Source organism: Schistocerca serialis, chromosome 1 (genome assembly GCF_023864345.2).
Source record: "Schistocerca serialis cubense isolate TAMUIC-IGC-003099 chromosome 1, iqSchSeri2.2, whole genome shotgun sequence".
NCBI classification, from domain to species: Eukaryota; Metazoa; Arthropoda; class Insecta; order Orthoptera; family Acrididae; genus Schistocerca; species Schistocerca serialis.
The window spans coordinates 1,051,227,914-1,051,251,942 of NC_064638.1; the positions used below are offsets into that span (position 1 = coordinate 1,051,227,914).

The following is a 24,029-nucleotide window of genomic DNA, read 5'->3' on the forward strand; positions in this document are numbered from 1 at the left end:
GGTTGTAGAGAGATTCAGAGAGAGCATTAGGGAACAATTGACAAGAACAGGGGAAAAAAATACAATAGAAGAAGAATGGGTAGCTTTGAGAGGTGAAGTAGTCATGCAGCACAGGATCAAGTAGGTAAAAAGACGAGGCTAGTAGAAGTCCTTGTGTAACACAGGAGATATTGAATGTAATTGATGAAAGGAGAAAATATAAAAACACAGTAAATAAGGTAGGTAAAAAGGAATACAAAGCTCTCAAAAATGAGATTGACAGGAAGTAAAAAAATCATGCAGCAGGGATGGCTAGAGGACAAATGTAAAGATGTAGAGGCTTATCTAACTAGGGGTAAGATAGATACTGCCTACAGGAAAATTAAAGAGACCTTCAGAAAAAAGAGAACCACCTGTATGAATATGAAGAGCTCAGATGGAAACCCAGTTCTAAGCAAAGAAGGGAAAGCAGAAAGGTGGAAGAAGTATACAGAGGGTCTATACAAGGGCAATGTACTTGAGGGCAATATTACGGAAATGGAAGAGTATGTAGATGAGGATGAAATAGGAGATATGATACTGGGTGCAGAATTTGACAGAGCACTGAAAGACGTAAGTCAAAACCAGGCCTCAGGAGTAGATAAAATTCCATTAGAGCTACTGACAGCCTTGGGAAAGCCAGCCATGACAAAACTCTTCTATCTCATGAGCAAGATATATGAGACAGGTGAAACACCCTCAGACTTCAAGAAGAGTATAATAACTGCAATCCCAAAGAAAGCAGGTGTTGACAGGTGTGAAAATTACTGATCTATCGTTTTCATAAGTCATGACTGTAAAATACTAATTCGAATTCATTACAGATGAATAGAAAAACTGATAGAAGCTGACTTCGGGGAAGATCAAGTTTGGATTCTGTAGAAATGTTGGAACATGTGAGACAATACTGACCATACAACTTATCTTGCAAGATTGATTAAGGAAAGGCAAACCTATGTTTCTAGCATTTGTAGACTTAGTGAAAGCTTTTGACAATGTTGACTGGAATACTTTCTTTCAAATTCTGAAGGTGGTAGGGGCCAAATACAGGGCATAAAGGGCTATTAACAATTTCTAGAGAAACCAGATGGCAATTATAAAGAGTAAAGGGGTATGAAAGGGAAGCAGTGATTAGGAAGGGAGTGAGACAGACCTATCCCCGATGTTATTCAATCTGTAAATCAAGCAAGCAGTAAAGGAAACAAGAGAAAAATTTGGAGTGGGAATTAAAATCCGTGGTGAAGAAATAAAAATGTTCAGGTTTGCCAATGACATTGTAATTCTATCAGACACGGCAAATGACCTGGAAGAGCAGTTGAATGGAATGGACAGCATCTTGAAAGGAGGATATAACATGAACATCAACAAAAGCAAAACGAGGATAATGGAATGTAGTCGAACTAAGTCGGGTGATGCTGAGGGAATTAGATTAGGAAATGAGACACTTAAAGTAGTAAAGGAATTTTGCTATTTGGGGAGCAAAATAACTGATGATGGTCGAAGTAGAGAGGATATAAAATGCAGACTGGCAATGGGAAGGAAAGCGTTTCTGAAGAAGAGAAATTTGTTAACATCGAGTATAGATTTAAGTGTCAGGAAGTCGTTTCTGAAAGTATTTGTATGGAGTGTAGCCATGTATGGAAGTGAAACATGGATGATGAATAGTTTAGACAAGAAGAGAATAGAAGCTTTCCAAATGCGGTGCTACAGAAGAATGCTGAAGATTAGATGGGTAGATTACATAACTAATGAGGAGGTACTGAATAGAATTGATGAGAAGAGGAATTTGTGGCACAACTTGACTAGAAGAAGGGATCGGTTGGTAGGACATGTTCTGAGGCATCAAGGGATCACCAATTTAGTATTGGAGGGAAGCGTAGAGGGAGACCAAGTGATGAATATACTAAGCAGATTCAGAAGGATGTAGGTTACAATAGTTACTCAGAGATGAAGAAGCTTGCACACGATAGAGTAGCATGGAGAGCTCCATCAAACCAGTCTCTGGACCGAAGACGACGACGACAACAACAACAACAACAACAATCAGAGACACTGTAGAATTTCTTGTAATATGTAATCACTCCCATTTCAAACAACTGCCTTTTCCTCGCATGGGATATTTTGATTTCTTTGGTCATCCAGGAGCTTTTGGATGTGTTACTACTGGAATACTTTATTGTTTCTTGGGAAAGCAGTTGTTATAGACCGATAAAAATTCATATGTACATTAACTAAGGAACTGGCATGACACATCACACTCCTCCCTCCAGCTTCTGTAAGTTTGCCTAGACACCCTGTTGTTTGTTTTCCATAATACCACTTCACTATAATCATATAAATTTGATAAAACATATATATTCCTTTACCATATGCAAATATGTTGGCTGGAAAACCAGAAACACATAAATACCATTTTCAACAATATAAGCTTTTAGTGGCATCCTAAAGGATCGACTGCGCACTGACCAGTGATGTGCCACAAAATGGCATCACGAAGGTGCCAACCCACACCACAATGGAAAAGTGGTCAGTGCCACACCTCCAGGATGACAGAGTGGCTAAAGTACAAAGCAGGGTTCTTTCACAAGAAAATGAATGAATTCTGAGGCCAGTGAGGAAGGCAGAGGCAGCACACACTGCCCACGGACTCCCAAACATTAGCTTCTAATAAGTGAGGGGCGGTATGGAGAGAGCAAGCCGCATTTATGCAACGCAATGTTGGCATTACACTTGCACTCACACATCAATTAATGCCCTAAGGGCCCGGACTCAAGCTCTTCATTTTTGCTCTCCTTACCCTAGACCTTTTACAAGGAGTGGAAAGAGTATTTGGCGGTGCCTGTGATGGGCTAGGAACCGCTTCAACAATCATCAAGAGATGTATCAATTTGTGACACAACAATCACTTTGCACGGTTCTGTATTAGATCACTGAGGCCTGCAGTGGCGGACACAACACATGAGCAGCTGAAGTTGACCGAATTCTGTATCCAGAACTAGGGAGCCCTCAGTCATCCCTTTGTGAACACAGAGCAGACTAGCTTTTTCCCTCCGAATATACACATGTGGTGACATCAATTCCTGTGCAACTAGGTGACACAAGCGAGAGAAGATGAATCGCTAATTTGGCAGAGACTCTTTATTATCCACAGAGAGTTTTGTTTGATATTCTTTATATTTACTTGTTACAAGTTGGTGTGTGCAACAAAAAGAATATATTAATTAATCACTCTGGCTGCAGTTTTATATGGAACTTACTTCTTTTCAACAAAATGCCCATGGTGGTGAGCATCATGCAATTACTTGAAGAGGATATTCAGAACTGAACATTGCAATCACCAGAGACTACATTTAAAATGGAAAAATCCTTGTCTCCAGCTTTGCCACATCGTACAGTCACTAACATAAATTGGCAAGATGTGTATTCTACGACTCGTTTTGGTCATGTCAAATGTCCGCCATTCTAGCCTCATCGTCCATTATGTGATTAATGCATGTAGTGTGCACCTTCCAACAATTTGGGTGAGCCCCAACAATGACAAGTATGGAAGCATGTTTGCACATTTGGAAGGAGCAGTGATAGAAGAATTCATAGAAGATGTACTACACCATTGTTACAAATCACTACAGGAGGCGCTCAAACAACGCTACACATTGTCACCAGAGCTTTGGCTGCAGAAAGGTTTTAATGGCGAGCAGTTAGGCAATAGATCCCCCATCTCAAAAGGTGCAAGCTTTATGTGCTTTAGGTAGCCCTGCTCTGCTGCCTTTATAGTCATGATGGATTCACATGGCTTTGTAAGTTACCAGTTAGTATCTGCACAGTCATACCAACCATCATGATTTGTCATTGCAGGTGTTGGCAGAGAAGGTTGATGCAGCAGTGAACATCTTGCCTGATGTTAAGGTAAGTGCTGAAATTGAGAGTACAACAGACAATGGTCATGGAATGCATGCTGAAGCAGCAAGTGCCACCACTAGCATCCCAATACATATGATAAGTGCAGATGCACCAACTCAAGAGCAGTGGTTGGAACAGTTAAGAGGACCAAATTGTGAACCTGAACCTGCAAGTTATTGTCACAGCAGTGCATTTCCAACCCCAGTATGAGCACACTCCTGAGCAGCATGTGACAAAGCAAGCTGGGATAATTTTAATTCCCCTCTTGTTTTGACCTCTGCCTCTTTTAATTTGTTTTTTCAGTTTTAACTAATTACCATTAACATACATGAATATAATCTGCATTTTCATAACAGAGAAAGGTTGACCCTCAGTTTTAAAGATTATAACAACAGATCTAATTTTGTGTTTAGTTTTACGTATGTATTTGATTTTTTAATTTATTTTGGTTATTTTAGGTTAGCATCCTTTATTATAGGGTGAAATCAGTAATTGTTTCGTAGCTTAAATTCTATTGTTGACATATAAACAAGTATAAATTCTGTAATAATTGTAAACATTTGGAAGACGAAGTACTAGTAATCTTTAAGTATCTATTTAGCTCTATTAAAAAACATGTTAGCAAAACCAGCCCTTCATTAATTCCAAAGTAATTAACAGTTTTGTCAAAAGTATTGCTTACGTAACTATATTTGTTAATTTCATGATTTAAACAAATAATTCAGCCTAAGTCGGTCCACAGCTGAGTTTCAGATGAGTAACCTTTGCTGGTTAGAACAACAACAATGCTTCAAATTAACTGTGGAATAAGTGTTAAACAATGAGGCCATGTGTAGAAACAGTGACAGTGTCTGCTCCATATGTACCCAATTATTCTTCAAGAACAGTGAACTTTGTGGTTAGGTATTACTGCTCACAGATATTCAACAAGAAACTATTGCAGCAGTACGTGGAGTTTTGCCTCTAAACTATTAAAACTATTAATGAGGCTTATTGAAAGTTAAACAATAGTGCACTGGCCATATAACTGTATATTACTGGGGCATTGTGAACAGTGAAATTAAAGTAGTGTAAAATGTCACTGTGTATCTGTTGGCTACATCGTTTAAAGTAGTCAGTGTCAGAATCCACAAACCCCATTTTTCAGCCAGTGTAGCAATGCAGTACGTCAACACCAAGGAAACAAACGGAGAGAGAATTAAAAGTAGGTGGAATCGCCACAAGCAGACAGGATGCCAGAAAGATTATCTGCATATATTTGAGAAGACTCCTCGCCAATGGTGCTGGTATCACAGGCATTTAGGAGATGCAGCTTGCCAGTGCACCAGCCCCTTCTCTTACCTACATGCCAAAAGTCACAAATGTTCTTGAACCTATCATTGTTGTGGATTTTTGGTCTCAGATTCATTTGTCACCAGCTTTTGTGAGCCACTATTTGATAACAGTGAACTGCAGTGCCAATCTGTCAACTGTGTTATCTGTGCTGGTAAATGAGGAGATAAATGATCCTGTATAAATATGTGGAAACCACCTGGGTGTGTCACACGTGATGCTGTCCACAGATATCAGTGTTTTTTGGCTGACAGAAACCATTACTACAGTATATGATCACATTCTTTTTGGTCACATACTAAAAGAATTTCCAGTGCGCTCACCTCTGGTCACCACCGATGGGAAATATGATCACTCAACAACACAACATATCTGCAGATTACCTAGCCAACATTACAGCTCAGCCGAGGGGGACTCCCACAAGACAAGCTCCTGATGGTACAAGTAGGGTTTGAGGGGTTGTTGAAAGCAAGTGGGGTAACTAGATCAGATAATTCTTGGGCATTCCCACTGCACATGGTGTGCAAGAAAGATGGTTCCTGAGAATTTCATAGGGACTATAGTGAACTAATGCCCACACGATTCCTGATTGTTACCCTGTTCATCACGAGACTGGCTTTAATAGTGTGGTCTATTGTGCAAAAGCATTTTTGCAAATTCTGATAGTGCTGGAAGGTGTATAATGCCTCTTAGGCTTTTGCAGTAGAGATCCATACCTTTTGGATTGAAAAACACTGCACAGACATGGAAGTATTTTATGCATGAAGTGCTATGGGGTTGCCACGGGGTTCTGTTACATGGATAATATCCTCACATTTTCACCTACATTTGATGAGCATGTGACCCACTTGTGGCAGGTTTTTCAGTGCCTACAGAAATATGGAACAGTCATTAATACTGCAAAGAGTGTTTACGGAAAATTAGAGGTGCAATTTTCAGGTTAGGTAGTCTCATCAGCTGTCTGTCACCAATTTCTGGATATGTGGCAGCAGTGCAACATATGGTTTTGCTGACAACCTACAGACTATTGTGCAGGTTTTTGGGAATTCTACATTGCTACTGGCAACACCTTCAACAGCTGGCAAGTCCTGGAACAATTGGCTATTTTTTATAAGAGTGTGGGGAGGGGGGCTGATTTGGCAAAATCAGCTCCTGTACAAGCAGCTGGCACAAGAAACGGAAGACGACTCAGTCTTGGCAGACTGTCTATTATTGATAGGGAATTTTGATAGATAGTCTTTGTATTGACTTGTTCGTTATGGTTTACTCTGTGCAATTAAGAGAACACACAGATTAATCATCCTGTCCAATATACTTCTTCCCCGAGCACACATGTAGTTACTTCCACATCTATCTACAACTTTCATCCAAGATAAGAATCTGAGTTCTCCAAACCAAGAAATTCTCAAATACAATCACAAATTTTGTTTTAATCACCATATGAATATATTTTTGTTAATGTGTTGGTGTATTAATGAGTAAAATGCTTTCGGAAATCAAGAAATACTACATCCATCTGGTTGCCCTGATCCTTAGCTTTCAGGATGTTATAATTAGTAATTTTGCATGATATATTGTAATGACATGGAATGAGTCATTTTACTTTCACATTTCAAATTAAGTTGTAAACATCGTTACATGCTGAACATTAGAAACTTGCAAGTTGGATTAAACACGACACATACATGTGGTTTTGGAATTCATGCTGGCTGGTTAAAAGGTCATTTTGTTTGAGATAGGTCATTTGCAGTATATTACGCTTAAGGGTTAGGGGTGGGCTTGCATATTTTGTATAGAATCTCAGAAACTGACAGGGACTTCATCAGGTCTTCGGGCTTTTTTTAATTTCAACAATTGTAGCTGTTCCTCAACACCACTGGCACTAATATCTACAATACCTATCTTTCCAGTAGTGAACAGAATAAGCCAGGATAGTACTCCTCGATATTCTTTGGTAAAGTAAAATTTGAAAGCTGAGTTCAGCATTCCTGCTTTTGTTCTGCTACCCTAAATTCCAGTTTTTGTGTCATCCATGTGTCTGGATACTTAACATCACCTGCATAAATCAGTTTACTGTAACAACGAACTGCTAATAAGAAGCGCCTAAGCATATTTAAGCAAATATTGTAAGAAGGACAAACAATCTTCTATTTTATGAAAGGGTGCCATACGATAGTCAGAAGGGCGGGACCTTGACCTGCAGGTATGAAGTACTTTTAATATTTTGGAATGCTAATGCAGACTTGTAAGTAGTCATACAAAAGTTTCAGTTCCAAGCCTGTCAAAAATCCAAGTAACACTGATGATTAAACCATTTTCATGAATGAAATGGGACCGATGACCTCGCTGTTTGGTCCCCTTCGCCCACTCAAACAACAACATGAATGAAAAATACCCAATTAACAATATAACTTTTCCTTTCACTGAGAGCTAGGGGGTGTGGGGAGGGAGGGCTGAGCCCCTTTGTCCGCCCTCCCCCCCTCCCCAAAGTATGGATGCCCTTGATTTTGCGTCTCCCTTCTCACTATAATCTGCCATAAATCCATCAAACAAAAAAACCATGGAAGAACACAATGGTCACATGTCACATCCCTTTACAAGAAGGGTAGTAGAAGTGACCACAAAACTACCGTCCAGAATCCTTGGCATCAATTTGTTATAGAATCTTAGAACATTCTGAGCGACAACGGAGGAATCCAATCCCACCCATCGGCTTTGACCCGTGATGTAAGGGTGTTGTGTTGTGTGATGTCATGATGGCACGGAGTTTAGTTTATGAGTGTGTTGTGTCTGAAGATGTCGTCTCGTTGCAGTTGGTGGTGTGTGTACGGTCCTTGTGTTACGTGGTGTATTGGGCTCATTTGGGTGTCAGTGCCTGAAGTGTGCATTTATCAGTCGTGACTGTTATAGAAGAAAGGAAATTAGTTTCAGTGAGTTAAGAATTAAGTTTCCGTTGTGTTTTTGTTATTGCAGAGTTGTTTGATGTTTGTTGCATGGTAAGTCATTTAATTCAATTTGTGGCCTCTTTTGTTAGGTATGGATATGACTTCCGAATTTAATAGTGCGCGTCTGCGGGCTTAAATGGGGGACGACATGTTGTCCATCATTAAGTTTCTGCAACTTTTTGGGCTTGTGATGGAGATAGTGAAATGTGGCGTATACAAGCAGAATATGAGAGTTGGGGGTTAGTGTGTAGCGCTGAAACTTTTTCATGGTAAGTAGTCATTTTTTTGAGTCTATTGTTCGCGTGTTATGATGTTTGGTGGGGTTTTAATGTGTTTTTGGGTCGGTGTTATTTACTGCATGTGTTGGTGGTTGTTTTGGTATTAGCACTTGCGGTTGATTTATGTATCTTAGAACTCAATTTCAATTTTTTTGGTATCGCCATTTGTGTTTAAGCCGTATAGGTCACGGGAAGTGATCAATTCCAATGCGTGATCATAGCTATGTGTGTTTTGGTATCGTGAGCTGCTGTTGGCCTATGTAGATCAGGGAAGTGTCTGATTCCAATTTTTGTTGTTTTGTTGTTTTGTGGTATCGATAGTTGCGGTATGATTATAATTTTTGGAGTAGTTGGTTTTTATTTTGTGATATTGACAATTGCGGCCGAGCTATGTAGGTGAAGGGAAGTGACTGATTGCTGTCGATATTGTAAGTGTAGTGAAATTTGGGAATTTTGTGGTGCTTTTATGTCACTGTTTTGTGTGGTTTGGGATCATGGTGTGTTTATATTTAGTTTGTCCCCACCCAAAAACCCCTAATTTCCTGCGCTGGTCCCGTTAGTTTGATTATATTTTTGGAGAGAGATGTGTTTGCTGTTGTTTATGTAATGATGTCATAGGCGCCATATTGGAGACGTTGGGAATTGTCGTTCCCACCATATTGGTAAAGTCATGTGTCAAAGCAGACGGTTGGAATCGGATGCTTCTCTAATCCCCACTCTGAGCTAACATATAATTAGGTATCTTGAATAAAATGACCTCTTTCATGCCGACCAGCATGCATTCTGAAAAACCAGATCATGTTCTCACATGACATCCTCAAATCTTTATATGAAGACATTGGAGATGATGCAGTTTGATACAGTACAAAATCTAAGCTTATTGTCAAATGTATGATTCTCTGGGGTGTCTACCGAAATTTGTGACTAGATTGAGTATTTTTTGTTTAGAATTTTTTGTTTAGATGACACAGCATGTTATCTTGGATGGAGAGTCGTCCGATGTAGAAGTAACTTCAGGTGCGGCCCAGGGAAGTGTGATGGTACCCTTTGTGTTCATGTTGCATATTAATGATCTTGCAGACAATATTAATAGTAACCTCAGACGTTTTGTGCATGATGCAGTCATTTATAATGAGGAGCTGTTTGTGAAAAGCTGCATAAATATCAGTCAGCTCTTGATAAGATGTTAAAGTGGTGCAAAGATTGGCAACTTGATTTAAATGTTCAGAAATGTAAATCTGTACATTTCACAAAACGAAAAAACGTAGTATCCTACAATATCAAAGAGGTGGAATCAGCCAGTTAGTACATATACTTGGTTGTAACATTTTGCAGGGATATGAGATGGAATGATCTCATAGACTCAGTAAAGCAGGTGGTAGATTTCGGTTTATTGGCAGAATACTGGGTAAATGCAATCAATCTACAAGGTGATTACTTATAAAGTACTCGTGTGACCCATTCTGGAATAGGCTATTGCTCAAGTGTATGTGATACGCAACAAATAGCGCAAACAACGGATATTGAATGTGTACCGAGAAGGATAGCATGAATGATCAGGGGTTTGTTTGAGTCGTGGGAGAGTGTCACAGAGATGCTGAAGAAACTGAACTGCAAGCCTTTTGAAGACAACCGTAAACCGTCTCGAGAAAGCCAACTAACATAGTTTAAAGAACCGGCTTTAAATGATGATTCTAGGAGTATAACACAACCTCAGACTTACCGCTCACGTAGGGATCGTGAGGACAATATTAAATTAGTTACAGACCACACCTAGGCATTTAAACAATCGTTCTTCCAGCGCTCAGTACGTGAACGGAACGGGAAGAAACCCTAACACTTGGTGCAGTGGGAAGTACCCTCTGCCAAGCATTTCACAATGATTTCAGTGCGTATATGTAGATGTTTGTATTCATAGGGTCGTAATATAACAGGTACAGTTCATAAATAATGACTGAAAACGTTTATCTTCAGTAGTACTTCTTGACTTACCTTCAATCGATTTCCTTCAGGAACTCGCTGTTCAGCTGCGTGTCTTATGCAAATTTGAAGGTCGTGTGACTGCCGATTCCGCGAAGAATACGTCTTCCTCTTAATTCTCCTAACCTTTTTGTTTTTATATTGGTGTAGAAATTATCAGCAGCCAGCAATTCTCGACTCCTCGATATCATGGTCGATACTTTCATTTTCAGTGTGTATCGATACGGGAATGTACTGGCAATTGGCAAGGCTCGTCCATACCCAACGACATGTTTGCGCCGATATCTGTGCAAATGCCTGTGCATGCAATAGATAGCTGCATATGTGGTTCACACTACATAAGTTGCAATCTACTTCTCGCCCGCCGTCTGTCGATGTAGAAAAGAAATTTCAGTGGCAAGCGACCAGATTTTCGTACAGTAATGGCCCCTACACGGGTACTAATATTCCTTGTCGGTCAGGTAGGACCACTGGAGAGCCAACCTCACACCACCCCACCCAGCACCCAACAAACTGTGCTGCGAGTAGGTCTATCGCGCCAACTTTCACGGCGGGGTTCGTGAGTTTCTGGACACAGCAGATATTTGTGAGACACGTCGTGCAATAAGTACCGTATAGCAATGTGGATGCAAGAAATTAAGCACTTTTTTCATTTTTAACGGATCCATAATGGTTTCGTGTGGTACTTACAGAGAATAAAAGTACGTCGACCACGTGTATTTAGGTTTTATTTCCGATACATGTCGGAAATGACAGAAGCTGTAAGCTACTATATTACCGGGTGATCAAAAAGTCAGTACAAATTTGAAAACTGAATAAATCACGGACTAATGCAGAGAGAGAGGTACAAATTGACACACGTGCTTGGAATGACATGGGGTTTTATTAGAACCACAAAAATGCAAAAGTTCAAAAAATGTCCGACAGATGGCGCTTCATCTGATCAGAATAGCAGTAATAGCATAACAAAGTAAGACAAAGCAAAGATGATGTTCTTTGCAGGAAATGCTCAATACGTCCACCACAGTCTAACATAAGACTGTGATGTCCACCATCATTCTCAACAATAGATGTAGTCAAGGAATAATGTTGTGAACAGCACTGCAAAGCATGTCCGGAGTTATGGTGAGGCATTGGCGTCAGATGTTGCTTTCAGCATCCCTAGAGATGTCGGTCGATCACGATACACTTGCGACTTCAGGAAACCCCAAAGCCAATAATCGCACGGACTGAGGTCGGGGGACCTGGGACGCCAAGCCTGCCGAAAGTGGCGGCTGAGCACACGATCATCACCAAACGACGCGCGCAAGAGATCTTTCACGCGTCTAACAATATGGGGTGGAACGCCATCCTGCATAAACATCGTACGTTCCAGCAGGTGTTTATCAGCCAGGCTTGGGATGATGCGATTCTGTAATATATCGGCGTACCTCTCACCTGTCACGGTAGCAGTCACTGACGTTTTGCTGTCCAGCGCCATCTGTCGGACATTTTGCGAACTTTTTTTTTTTTTTGTTCTAATAAAACCCTATGTCATTCCAAGCACGTGTGTCAATTTTTACCTCTCTGTCTACATTGTTCCATGGTTTATTAAGTTTTCAAATTTATACCGACTTTTTGATCACCCGGTATTATTAGCGACTGGCAGAAGTTAAGAGGACCACAAATTCAGTGCTGTTGTATCCCCACAATTATTAACTACAATGATTCCAGAAACCTGAAATGTGATTTATAGTTCATTCAGTAAATACATCGACTAAAAAGACTTGCACCAGGCGAGTGGTCTACCTGACGGGAGGCCCTAGCCACAAGACATTTTATTTAGCAAATATGCCATGCTAATGCAAAATAAATAAAAGATTTTCGTGTAAACGTTATTAATTTATTTATGTTAAGTAGCTTAAAAGATTGCAAGTAAGTTTCAGAAACTCATTTCAAAACTGTTTTTGCAGCGATATTCTTGGGTATAGAAGTCCATAGAGCTTGCGTCCACACAGGGAGATGCTGTCAAGGTTGTACTTGTCTAGTCTTGGTCGGCGCAGCGGTCTGCCTGTACATGACGTCGGTACTGGCTGAGTAGTGGTACTAGAGGTGCCATTGTTAGGCCGTCCGCCTGTGGTTGTACGTGATCCTGTGTCCAGTTTTCCGTGTTGTGGTCTGGGGCTGACACATGTAGGATGCCATCCCTGGATAACGCAGATAACAGTGAAGCTGTATCGACTGACTGTGATATCGGTCTGGAGTGGTACAATGATGGCAACACCATGCTCTTGCCAACCTGTCAGTTTTTGTACATGGTAGATACCACAATCGTCATGTCATGTAGAGACACTGTGATATCTTCTGAAAGGTAGTGCTTGACATTGCCTATGATGCAAAAGGCGGTTGTGTCATGGCATGAGGTCAAAGGGGCGCTATTGTTCCCCGGCATCTCTGCCGAAGTCCATGCTGGCTTCAGTCTATTGATGGACACAATAGTGGGTTTGCTGGCTACCATGATTTTGAATGAGTTGGATTCTCACATCGGGTGGAGGTGGAGCAACGTGTCACATGGTGCAGTTGTAAAAAAACTCAGGGTCACCAGTCTGAAGGTTGCGTGTTCATATCATTTGGGTAGTGAACGTGACGTTCATGATGTATGATGACTGTCTATGTTACTGACTCACATACACAATATTTATGTATACATATTATGTGGACAGATACAACTCAAACACTTGGCATCTCGGGACACTCTGCACAAGGTCCAGAGGTACTGTTTTTGCAGTGATATTCTTGGGGACGGAAGTCCATAGAGCTTGTGTCCCCACATATCCAAGTGATAGAGTGAACAAAAACAGAATAACGTATCAGGAAAAAGAACAAACAAACCAACAGAATAATATATCAACAAAAACAAAGAGTAGATATAGATCATTAGCTGAGCCAAAGATGATCTACACAGGAACCTTCACTTACACATAGGCACTGCACAATACACAACACCGCACACTAACTTGCGTACACTTCACTATTCACCCCCTTTGTGTCACCAATACTTTTGATGAACTTTACACATCATCCAGATCGGGTGATAACAGGCCACATACTGGTTGTTGCTAGTTTGCTGGTGGTGGACTCTGACGACTGTTGTGGCTTGCCCTGCAACAGGTGGTGGAGTGACAGATTTGTTTGTTGTGTCCAAGGTGAGTGCAGCAGGATGTTTACACAAAAGGCTGGTGATAGCTGTTGGTATGCCCATTATGTTGGCGGCAAATGTTTTGCCTTGCATGATAACTACATAGTACAGTCCATCACAGGGTGGCCACAGTGGCTTGTGCACCGCATCATGTTGGATAAAAACATATTGACAGTCATGTAGCTGAATAGTGATATGTGGGGTGATGGTGGAAGTTGATTAATAATTGTATGAATAATTGGAAAAATTGATTGGAAAGAATAGTTGAAAGAAATTTTAAGGTAATTTATGGGAAACTGTGCACAATCCTGGGTGAACTTTAACTGATACCAATATCAAACAGACATTCAGTATCAGTACATTCAAGGTCAATATTCATAATTTGTATTACATGCTGCTTCACATTAATTCCATTGTGCGTAGTCTTGATTATGACAATGTCGATGCAGGATCACTCCTCCATTGTTCACATAAATTCTTCTTGTTTGCTCAAAACCTCTTGATGCTGGATCTCAGTCGTGAGTGAAATGATGAACAGATGGGGATGGACATCATAAATGTATGAATTAATCTTGCCTTTCTAATAACTTTTTATAACATGTTTAATGTAAGGTTGAATTACGCATTTTTTAACAATGCTCGTATGACGGATCCAAGGATATGTCCGCACACTACCACTTATAGAAGCAAATGGGTAAAGATATGGGAATTAATAAACTGAAGAGCGTATTTCTTATTTTGTTTCATACGGATGTATCAAAACATTATCCTTACCACAAAATAACTCTTTAATTTACCTTTGTAGGTGTTTATAACCCATTCAGTTTACATATAGCATACATATAAGAAAAGAACAAAAAAATAATATGATTCAACACAGCTTGTCAAACATGAATGGCAGCAGTTCGGTTGATCCCTTGGTGCCATTGTATTTAGCCACTGTATCTGTGTATGCAGGTTATTCATAAAGTATGACAGGCCAGTGGATCCATTTTGTACACCAGCAAAGAACTTGCCAGGAAGACATATAGGCCAACTAAACACAAGCTCCACTGTTGTTGCTTTGTCATCTTCTTTCGGGGTTGCATGTAGACCTAAGACAACATTAGGTAACATGTCTGTCCAAAGTTGTGAATCATGGCATCACAACTCTGAGCTGGCAGTGCATATGCTCAACTAAACCATTTGCTGCTGGATGGTATGCTGTAGTCGAGCTTCACTTCATGTGAAACATGTAAGACAACAAGCGCTTTCAAGAGATAGGATTCGAACTGTCCCCCGGATCAATTGCCATCTGCAGAGGTATGCTGAATTGTGTGATCCATCCATGAAAGAATGTGGTCATGGCAGTTTCAGCATTATATCAGTTATACGGAATATTCAGGCCAGCATGTATAACTGTCTACAGCTGTGAGACAGTAAGTGTATCCATCTGACATGGGAAGGGTCCTCCTATGAGATCTATGTGAACGTGTTCAAATAGTAGATTTGGACGGATGAAGCTTCCCAGCAGTGACCTGACATGGCCGCTATTTTATTGCTTTGATAGGCCACCACTGTCACACAAATTGCTTACGTTTCCTGTCAATATGCAGCCAGACAAACACTTACTTTACCATGTTTATTGCAGTTCTAACTCCTTGGTGTGAAATGTTGTCCAGTGAGGCAATTGCCTGTTGGAAAAACTCGGCAGTCACAAATGGCTGTCATGTGTTATTGATAATGTCACAATATTGCTGGACAGCTGATGGTGTTAGCATGATGCAGATGCCTGATGGTTACATAACAAATTGTGTAATTCATCGTCCAATTGTTACACCACCGCAAGAACTTCAGAGTCAATTGCTTCAGAAATAGAATCTATTCATGAGAGCATGTCAAGTGGCATATTCATTTTGTCTTCAACATGGATGATGTTGGTAGTAAATTGAATGATGAAATGAAAACATTGGCAAGCATATATTAGTGGCTTGTGATACCTTAACAAAACAAACTACTGTCCATCCAACATGGGTTGGAAATTTTTGATGGATGCATTGGCAGCATACAGCTCACTGTCGTATGTTGACGAAGTTTGCTGCAAAGGTGACAACTTTTTGCTGAAGAAAGCTAGTGGTTGCCAATGTTCATCCACACATTGTTGTTGTGCAGCAGCAGTGGAGGCAGATGCATCAACCATCATTGCAAGTTGCACCTGCAGTACTGGGTGCACCAAGAATACTGCTTCAGCAATGGTAGTCTTCAAATCAGAAAATGCTGTTTCAGCTTCTAGATTTCACTGATGTTTGTCCTTTGGTCTTGGTTTGCCTTGTAAGAATTTGCTGAGTGGCACAGCTAGGAGGACATGGTTATGGATGAAACAATGACAGAACTTCAGGACTCCAAGGAAATGTTGTAGTTCCTTGATTGGTGTAGGTCATGGAAAACATTTTCTTTTGATGGATGAGTTCTTTGAGCATTAGTGGTACAGCCAAGAGATTGAACATCTGGTATAGTATACCGGTCTGGAATCGTTCTTGCATTTAGCGTTAGTCTTCACAAGGACGACATCTGTTGTTTTTTTTTTTTCAGTACCACTTGATGGATGGCAGATCCTCTATGTGTAGGCAGAGCCAAAAATCTTCTTGCATGGAACCTTCACTTGCATGTAGTGTTACTCCATACATACACACTACACACTAACTTGGTAAGGTTCCAGCTTAAGTAACAGAATATGGATGAATTTCTTTCCTTGGATTAGCACTTCTTTGCCCATAGCTTTCTCTCAGCTTTTTCTTTTCAAGAAAAACTCTAGCTTTCCATTTCTGTGTAAAATCAAGTAGGATCTCATAGAATATAAACACAATGAACTTAAGTTAAACAAACGACAAAAACATGGTGGCACTGTAAGTGCTGAGAGCAGTTTGTCGGGACATGTGTAGGCTGCCACAAAACCAGTGGGTCGGTCGGTCAGCTGATAAATTGGTGCATGTGTAGGTGCCTTAACTTCAAAGCTTATTCATTTGTTAAGAAATGGTGCAAATTCTGTTTTAAAAAAAGCAAACAGAATGGCAGAAACAGAAAGACAGACCAAAGTGGTATACACACTGGTTGCTTAATCAAAGGCAATTTTTGCACATAACAATAAATCACACAAATCCTGTAAATTCTGCTAAATACTCTGAATAATTTAAATTGAAACTGTAACATAGATAATGTTGTGAGAACAGCTAACAAAAGACTGCACTTTATTGGCATAATTCTTAGGAAAATTCAGTATGTCTACTGAAGAGATTCCTTTTGCTATGCTTGTCCACCCTTCTCTAGATTATAGCTGTGCAACATGGGGATCCACATCAGACAGGATTGACACAGAACATCTGTGTGAACGATCTGTTGTTGTCTTAGTTTTCCGCAGTGCAGGTTCACAGTAGTGTTTTGCACTGGTTAAAGTGTTTTTCAGCTTTTCTTGAAAAATGAGTAGTTCCAGTGAGGAGCAACTGTTTGCACCCAATTAATGAAAAAACATAGTAGTTGAAGTTTGTCAAGAAATGTGGAATATTTTGAAGCCAATCCGTTTGCTTCCTCCCATGACACAGACATGAAAAAAATCTGAGAAAAGTTTTTCATCATTATGGGATTTTCCGAACTGTGTTGGAACAATAGACGGGAAACACATTAAATTAAAATGTCCCAAGAACATTGGATATGGCTACTATTGTTACAAAATTATAATTTTTCACTCATTCTTTTGGTGTTGGTGGACCCACTCTACAAGTTTATGGTCGGTGACATAGGAAGTTAAAGACAACATAATGACAGTAGTATTTTTGAGAATTCAGTATTCTACCCGCAATATATTGCTGGAAAAACAATTCTACCTCAAAACCCATTACCTGGCACACACATCCGCATTCATCACATACCTAATTAAGCCATATCCAAAAGCCAAAATCATCTCTGATCACAGAAAAAAGTTTGAATGCACAGCTCTCTCGAGCACGTCGTGTCATCAAAAACGTGTTTGATATATTGGCTATCAAATGGCATGTATTTCTGAGAACGACAGATACAGATGAGTGACATGCAGACTGAACAATTAAAGTAGCTTGCTGTTTGCATAACTTCATTATAATGAAGAATGACAATGAATGTTCAGCTAATGATCAAAGTGAAGAAGTCAAATGGCCTACATAAGCACTGTTGCCAACACATGCTACCAATCTGAGAACAAATCATGCTGCAATTCAAGTCTGTGAAACTTCTGCTGATTATTTTAATAGAATTGTTTGTAATACTTGTATGAGGTACCTAACATAAAGTAATAACTACATAATAAAATAATTTTGTGAAATAAAAACGTATTTGTACTTACTAGTAACATTCAGCTCTTCTGCAATCGTGGTCCATGTTTTTGCTTTTTCACTATGTTTTTGTAGGGCTGGAGTGAAATGTCTTACAAGTATGTGTACTTCCTCACAAGTGCTGTGCTAATGATTGTGTCCTCAGTATCTGAAATGCTGTGCAATGTGAACATAGATAATCATATGCTCGTACCAGTATGACATAAAATGAACACTGTAATGCATAATTCTGTACAATCACAACATAATTTCATTTTAGGTGTGAAAGATAACAATAACTACTTAGTAAATACAAACCTCCAGTTGGGAGTAGATGAAAATGCAATGTGTTCTTGAGATTTGGTTCACATTAAGCATTCACTTACCATCAGTAACAGAAGAATTTCCCCCATGTCAGAAATTTGGTAACATCAGAAAATGTATATTGATAATTTTATAAAGCACGCCTTATTCTCTCTCCTGACATTTCTATATATTGCCTCCTGTTTCTCAGGTATAATGGGATTTGGTTTTTTTCAAAGTATGTGCTGAGAGATGCTTATCCAAACACTGGAATATCTTTGAGGATATTTATGACAATTCCAGTGACTGTAGCATCTTGTGAACACAGTTTCAGTAATAATAAAATTTGCTAAATCTGCCTATAAAAAAAAACTGAAAGGCAGTTTTATGGGATAGGGTTTGGGGGGGGGGGGGGGTAGAGGGTGGAAGGGGAGGCACAGTGTGTTGTAATAAAAAAAAATGAATAAATAAATACTACTGAATATGCACATGAAAACACTCTTTAAACTGATACAACATGATTGCGCTAGTAGAAACGTCCTGCAGGACATCGGATTTCATTTTTTACTTCTTCAATTGTAGCTGCAGGTGGCAGACTCCAGGAACACTGGCCCTTGTTGTAATCAAGAAAATCTTCCATATATGTTCCTTCACTTACTTCAATAAATTAAAAATATTTTGATATTGTTTTCACACATACATGTGATACCTAGAGCTCGCAATACTTCATATCTAAAATCACACAGCTTCATCATCCTTCTAACTACAAGAGAGTGTACAAATAATTGAACGAAAGTCCCTTTGTTTGTTTGCACCACACCGTGCATTCACAATTAATGTCTCTGTCAACTCTTACATTCAATTGGTGTTTCATTTTTTTGTTTTTGTTTTTAATAAATACCAGATTCATGATATCCTGGGGGTCTTTCATCATGTGCCTACACAACAGCTTTGACAGTTGAGCAAAAGCATAGGATTACCTTGGCTCTGGTTTAAAAGTAGCTTAAAAGTGAAAACATCGACTTGATAAATTCACTTTCAGGTTACACTTTAGCATTCAGGTTTTGTAGAAAAAACTGGTTTGGAGGATCATGCATTCTAGTAGTGCAGTCAATAAGTTTTAAAGTTAAACAAACTTTTAATTGCTTGAATGAGGAATTATTATTTGAAAGCTGCTACAATGAACTGCTAAAATATGGTATATTAATTATTAGCATATATCACATCCCTGGCTATTCAGCTGCAAGTGTATTTCTAGACAAATCTGAAACTTTATTGAGTAGGTTGCAGGTAAAAACCTCATATAAAAAGGTAATAGTTTGTGTCTATTTCAACGCAGATATAGGACGTAAAGGAATTAAAAACATTTGCTCCTAGTGGGCATTGATTTAAATTAATGGGGAAAGTTGAAAATTTATGCTGGACCAGCATTCAAACCCTGGTCTTCTGCTTATTAAGCAGATGCCCTGACTACTGCAACATCTGTGCACAATGGTCATTGCAAGTGCACGGACTGCCCTAGCACACCTCCTGTCAGATCCAAATTCACAGCTTATCCACACAGTACTGATGTATAGCATCTTGCCCATTGAGCCCATTACTTGCAGCATTTCACTGATTCCTGTAAGAGTTTGAGCTTAGAGTGCATCTGCACTGAAGGGATCATTGGCTGTCCTCCCCTTATTTATATAAATGTGGAGTCCACTCTTCTGGAATGACTGAAAGAATAGGCACCTCATATACAGTGACCAGCCAGAACATTATGTCCACCTTTGGCACAGATAACAGCAGTGATGCATCATGGCGTGGAAGCAATGAGGCCTTGGTAAGTTGCTAGCAGGAGCTGCCACTGCATCTGCACACACAAGTCGCCTAATACCTGTAAATTCCGGGGAGGGGCAATGAGCTCTGATGTGCAGTCATCACATCCAAGATGTGTTAGACCGGATTCAGATCTGGCTAGTTGGGGGACCAGCACATCAATAGGAGCTCAGTGCTGTTTTCCTCAAACCACTCCATCACATTCCTGGCCTTATGATGTGGTGCATTATCTTGTTGGAAAATGCCACTGCCATCGGAAAGCATGATCATCATGAAGGGGTGTACATGGCCTGCAACCAGAGTGCAACATTCCTTGGTCATCATGGAGCCTTGCACAACTACAGTTGATGCATGGATGCCTATGTGAATGTTCCACAGAGCATAATGAAGCCACTGCTACCTTGTCTCCAACCCATAGTACACGTGTCAAGGAGCTGTTCCCCTGGAAGATGACAGATTTGCACCCTCCCTTCAGCGTGATGAAGAAGGTATCAGGATTCATCAGACCCTACAATGTTCTGCCACTGCGCCAATGGTCATATGCCTAATTCAGTCATAGTTTCTGATGTTGTTGTGTTAACATTGGCACATGCATGGGTCGTCAGCTGCGGAGGCCTACTGTTAGGAGTGTTCAGTGCACTGTGTGTTCAGACACACGTGCACCCTGCCCAGCATTAAAGTCTGATGTTAGTTCCACCACAGTTTGTCACCTGTCCTGTTTTACCAGTGTGTCCAGCCTACGACACCTGACATCTGTAATGAGGAGTGGCTGCCCAATGCCATGATGTCTGGATGTGGTCTCACCATGTGTCGAAGACATTCACCACAGCACTCCTTGAACAGCCAACAAGTTGTGCTAAGCCTCCAGGCCTTCTCAATCTGCCCTTGGTCAAAGTCAGATAGATCATACACTTTCCCCATTCTTCACATTGACAATATGCTCACTGATACTACATGCACCAAATATGTGTCTGACTAGCATTCACTCCTTTTCAGGCGGAACTGCTATTGCCTGGATAGGTTTATACTGATAATAGGTCAGTGTTCGTAATGTTCTGGCAGATCAGTGTATAATTAAGGTGAGGATGGTCAATGACCCTTCAATGCAGATATACATCAAGTTGGAATTCTTATGGGAATCAGTGAAATGCTTTGAGTAATGAGGAAAAGTTAAGGGTCTGGGTATGACGGGAGACATGTAGGGTAGTCTGTGGTAGGCTGTGGTGACCAATGTGTCTGGATATAGTGGTCAGCGCATCTGGTAAGTAAGCAGGAGACCTGGGTTTGAATCCCGGTCCTGCATAAATTTTCAACTTTCCCCATTGGTTTAAATCAATGTTCACTGCCAGCTAAGCCTTTAATTCCTTTGTCTTTATTCATAGTGGCTCCAGGAACAAATTGATGTTTGTTCTTTTGGATATGTCTGAAAGAACATACATCGCATATATAGATTTAAGAGACGATGACAAATTTGTCATTTCTCTGATGGACTTATTATCTAATTTAAGTCTATGTCTACTGGTAGATAATACTTTGAATTCCTTTGCATCCTGATTCATAATGGCTGCAGGAAAAAAATGCTGTTGCTCCATACCACGATGTGTTGCCATAAGAACAGACACCACTTATATAGAGATAGGAGATGATACAGATTTTCCATTTCTCTGATGGACTTATTATCTACATATGCCAAACATTAAATTTCATGCTGTACACTAGAGTAACATGATCTTCTGCTACATGTCTACATTTATGTCTACATGCATACTCTGCAAACTACCATGAAGTGCAAGGCAGAGGGTCCCATTTCATCAATTATTAAGGTTTCTTTCCTTTCCATTCATATATTGAGCGCTGTAAGAATGATTGTTTGAATGCCTCTGTGCATGCAGTAATTATTCCAATCTTATCCCCACAATCACTGTGTGAGTGATATGTAGTGATTGTAGTATATTCCTAGAGTTATCATTTAAAGCTGGTTCTTGAAACTTCATTAATAGAATTCTTTTTTTTTTTTGGATAGTTTACATCTTATCTTCAAGAGTCTTCTGGTTCAGTTCCTTCAGTATTTCTGTGACACTCTTCTATGGATCAGGCAAACCTGTGACCATTCATGCTGCTCTTCTGTATATATGTTCAATGCCCCATGTTAGTCCTATTTGGTATGGATCCCACACACTTGAGCAGTATTCTAGAATCAGTCACATGAGTGATTTGTAAGCAATCTCATTTGGGGACTGATTGCACTCCCCCAATATTCTACCAATAAACCAAAGTCTGTCACCTGCTTTGAGTGGATATTTCATTTTCTACAAAGTGCTGCACTCAAGTATTTGACGAGTTGGCTGATTCCAACAGTGACTCATTGATAGTGTAGTCTTGGGATACTACATTTTTTCATTTAGGGAAGTGCAACAATTTTACATTTCTGAACATTTAAAGCAAGTTTTCACAATTTTGTACCACTTTGAGATCTTATAAAGATCTGACTGAATATTTCTGCTGCTTTTTTTTAGACAGTACTTCATTATAGATAACTGTATCACCTGCAAAAAGTCTGAGGTTACTATTAATATTGTCTGCAGGGTCATTAATATACAACATGAACAACAATGGTCCCAACACATTTCCCTGGGGCACTCCTGAAGTTACTTCTACATCTGATGATCACTCTCCATCCAAGATCACATGCTGCTTCCTCCCTACCAAAAAGTCCTCAATCCAGTCACAGATTTCATTTGATACCCCATATGACCATACTTTTGATAATAGGAATCAAATATTGTGAGCATTATAAATTATGGTGCTACAGAAAAGTTGATAGTAGACTTTGGAATATCTGACCATTCAGCTCTTTTTAGATCGTTGCCAAATTTAGATAAAATATATACAGTAAAATTTGTCAAAACTTTAACCAATGAAATGTGAATACATTCATTTCAAAATTAAATGAAACTTCCTGGTCACTCAGCAACCAGTGTTCAGTGAGTGGTAAATACAACACTTTCACATCCGAATTCATGAGTCTTTTCAACGAATGTCTCCCCTTCATAGCAACACATTGCAAATACAGCAAATAAACTAAGGGAGAACAAGGAAGGAGAGGGAACCACCCAGATAATTACAGAGGAATAACCCTGCTGGACTGCACATACAAAATTTTCTCCTGCATAATTTACAATAGGATCAAAAACATTCTGGAACCACAACTTGGAGAATATCAAGGAGGATTTTGACAATACAGAAGCTGCAAATAATGGAGTATTACAACTATAGAAACAAACAATTATTCATGTCATTCATAAATTTTGAAAAAGCATATGATAGCGTTCACAGACCCACACTTCTAAAAATCCTTGGATCATATGGCCTCCATCCCAAACTAGTAAGACTCATTCAGCTAACTTTAACTAACACAAATTCAAAGACCAAGTTTAGAGGAGAAATGTCAAAAATTTTCACAATAAAAACAGGACTCAGACAAGGTGATGGATTGTCCCCTTTACTTTTCAATGTGGCCCTCGATTACATCATGACAATCTGCGAAAAAGAAAATCCATGTAAAATCAAAATTGGAGGGAAACCAGCAATAAGAGCAAACTGCCTTGGGTTTGCTGATGATTTAGCTCTCTTAGCCCTTGACATGGAAGAAGTTTGTGCTCAGATCAGAAGACTCCAGAAAATTGCTTCAAAATTAGGATTACAAATATCCTTTGAGAAAACTGAAATCATGCCCATGAAACCTCTTTACATGGATAAAATCTTCATAAATGATCAAGCAATTAACACAGTTCAGCAATTTACATATCTTGGAGAAATTATTTTGCACAACTTGGGTGAGAAAGCAACATGGATAAATAGAACCAACAAAATGAGAAAAAGTACAATTTCTAACCTGGTCAACATATAATAAGGAATGCCTGTCGATAGACACTAAGGTCCAACATTACAG

At 39.6% G+C, this 24,029-nt stretch overlaps 1 protein-coding gene and 1 long non-coding RNA gene across 2 annotated transcripts in view; one reads left to right on the forward strand and one right to left on the reverse strand.

Annotated features, from left to right (window-relative positions):
• Positions 1-10,623, reverse strand: part of LOC126415160 (acireductone dioxygenase) — a 59,791-nt gene extending 49,168 nt beyond the window's left edge. Inside the window, exon 1 of the mRNA XM_050083410.1 lies at positions 10,466-10,623. The gene's annotated coding sequence lies outside the window, so the exon portion shown is untranslated. The remainder of the gene's footprint in view (positions 1-10,465) is intronic.
• The window catches only part of LOC126415177 (uncharacterized), a 375,032-nt gene that overhangs the window by 130,884 nt on the left and 220,119 nt on the right, over positions 1-24,029 (forward strand). The window contains exon 2 of the long non-coding RNA XR_007575386.1: positions 3,874-3,924. This is a non-coding gene — a long non-coding RNA (uncharacterized LOC126415177). The remainder of the gene's footprint in view (positions 1-3,873; positions 3,925-24,029) is intronic.